Source organism: Chrysochloris asiatica, unplaced genomic scaffold, assembly GCF_000296735.1.
Source record: "Chrysochloris asiatica unplaced genomic scaffold, ChrAsi1.0 scaffold00088, whole genome shotgun sequence".
Taxonomy (NCBI): domain Eukaryota; kingdom Metazoa; phylum Chordata; class Mammalia; order Afrosoricida; family Chrysochloridae; genus Chrysochloris; species Chrysochloris asiatica.
The window spans coordinates 5,223,912-5,226,942 of record NW_006408606.1 but is presented as its reverse complement, the minus strand read 5'-3'; positions in this window follow the sequence as shown (position 1 = coordinate 5,226,942).

The window sequence follows — 3,031 nt, the reverse complement described above, 5'->3', positions numbered from 1 at the left end:
CTGGATATATTGGGTCTTATTTCCCTTAAGCGATCTTCCTTTCTCTAAAGCATTTAGTCTACCTAAGATCTTTTTAAATTTTTGAAGCGCAAAGCTGTTGGCATAAGGTCTAAGATGTGTCTGACCCAAGCCATGATATTTTCAATATTATGTATTGAATTCATGTGAAATTTGGACAGTAAATAAAGAAGACAGTAGACTAATTAATGTATTTGAGTTATGGTGTTGGAGGATAATTCTGAAAGTACCACAGACTACCAAAAGAACATACAGATCTGTTTTGGAAGAAGTATAGCCAGAGTGCTCTTCGGAAGTCAGGATGAACAGACTTCATCTCTCATAATTTGGACATAGTTTCAGAAGAGACCAGTCATTGGAAAATTATATCACTTTTGGTAAATTGGAGAGTCAGAGAAAAAGAGGAAGATCCCCAGCAAGATGGATTGGCACAGTGACAGCATCAATGGGCTCAAACATAGCAATAATTGTGAGGTTGGTTCAGGACCAGGCAGTGTTTTGTTCTGTTGTGTATAGGGTCAATATGAATTGGTACTGACTTGATGGCATCTAAGAGCAGGAGCTCTGGTAGTATAGTGGTTATGAATTGGGCTGCGAACCTTCAGGTCAGTGGTTCGAAACTATCAGCTGCTCCGCAGGAGAAAGATGAGGCTTTCTACTCCCGTAAAGATTTACACCCTCGGAAACCCTGTACAGGTTCATTACGGGTCGAAACCGACTGGACGGCACTTAACAACAACAACAACAAGAACACCAACAACAATAGAATAGTTTAAATTCTGGGTTCATTTCCTCCCAGTACAGTTTTCATAACTCCATTACAAGATGGCTATTATTTAAACATTTTATGCAGAAAAACAAAAACAAAAAACCCAGAATCTCAGAGAAATCAAAATTCTTGCTAAAACTCACACAACTAGTATGTGCCTAGGCTGAAATTTGGAAGCAAAACATTTAATTGAACAATTATGCCTATACCAGGTCACTATGAGTCAGAACTGACTCAACAACAATTTATTTAAATAATTATTTTAACTTCTTTTATTACCTCACCAGATGGACCTGACCAGATAGAAGCTATGGCACACGTATTTTAAATACAGCAGGGTCATCAGGTTCAGCTGAGCTTTCAGACTACGGAGAAGGAGAGATGGACTACTATATAATTAGTCAATGAAAACCTTGTGAATAGCAGTGGAAGTGTAAGCACCATAATATTGAAACTGAAATATGACAAAACCACCATAATATTATTAAATATAGTGCTGTGAGATGAGCCCTTCAGGTTGGAAGGTACTCAATATATGCATAGGGAAGAGCTGCCTCCTAAAGTAATAGAGTTGACTGTGATGAAGGGAAGGGGCTAAAAGCCTTCAGCCCCTTCATTCACTGATGAGGCACAACTCAAAATGAAGAGTAACTGTCATTAATAATCAGAATATGCAGTGTAAGAAGTATGAACCTAGAAAAATTAGAAACAGACAAAAATGAAATGGAATGCATAAACATCTAATCCTGATCGTTAGTGAGCTGAAATGGACTGGTGTTAGCCATTATAATCTGACAATCACATGGTTTACTATGCTGAGAATGACAAATTGAAGAGGAATGGCATTGCATTTATCATCAAAAAAGAACATATGAAGATCTTTCTTGAAGTACACCTCTGTCAGCGATAGGATAATATCCATATGCCTACAAGGAAGAGCAGTTAACAAAACTATTATTCAAATATGCACAAACCACTAAGGCCAGGTGTGATGAAATTGAAGAATTCTACCAACTTCTTCATTCTGAAACTGATCAAACATGCAATCAAGATGTAGTAATAATTACTGGTGATTGGAATGCAAAGGTTGGAAACAAAAAGGAAAGGTAAGTGGTTGGAGAACATGACTTTGGTCATGGAAACAATGCTGAAGATCATATGATAGAATTTTACAAGACCAATAAATTCTTCATTGCAAATACCTTTTTTAAACAACATAAAATACAACTATACACATAGACCTCACCATATGGAATACACAGAAATCAAATAGACTACATCTGTGGAAAGAGGTGGTAGAAAAGCTCCATATCATCAGCCAAAACAAGGCCAGGGGCAGACTGTGGAACAGACCAGCAATTGCTCAATGCAAGTTCAAGCTGAAGATGAAAAAATTGAAACAAGACCAAAAAAGCCAAAATGTGACTTTGAAGATGTTGTTGTTGTTAAGTGCCTGTCAATCGGTTCCAACTTATAGCAGCGAACCTGTATAGGATTTGCATGGAGCAACAGGTGAATTTAAACTTCTAAACTTGAGGTTCAAATTGACCTTGCAGGCCAGTTAATTTGCCCACAGCATCACACCAGGACTCCAGACCTGAAGTTATCCTACCTGAATTAGCAGATCATTTGAAGACAGATTTAATTAATTAGACACTAAAGACAAAAGACAAGAAGAGTTGTTAAAATGACATCAAGAATATCATACAAGAAGAAAGCAATAGGTCATTAAGAAAACAAATTAAGGAAAATACCAAAATGGATGTAAGAAGAGACTCTGAAACATACTCTACAGCATAGAGATGCTAAAGCAAATGGAAGAAATGAGGAGGTAAAAGAGCTGAATAGAAATTTTCAAGGGTCAGCTCAAGAAGACAAAGTCAAATATTATATATATATAAAAAAAATGTGCAAAGACCGAGAGATATAAAACCAAAAAGGAAGAACACACTCAGCATTGGTTAGTCTGAGGAAACGGAAGAAAAAATTGAAGCCTCAACTTATAATACTGAAAGATTACATGGGCAAATACTAAATGATTCAGAAAGCATCAAAACAATATGGAAGGAATGCACAGTCATTGTACTAAAAAGATATAAATAGTCAATATGCAACCATTTCAAGAGGTACTGTATGATCGAGTCAGTGATGTTGTTGTTGTCAGGTGCCATCGAGTCGGAACCGACTCATAGCGACCCCATGCACAGCAGAACGAAACAATGTCCGATCCAGGGCCAACCTCAC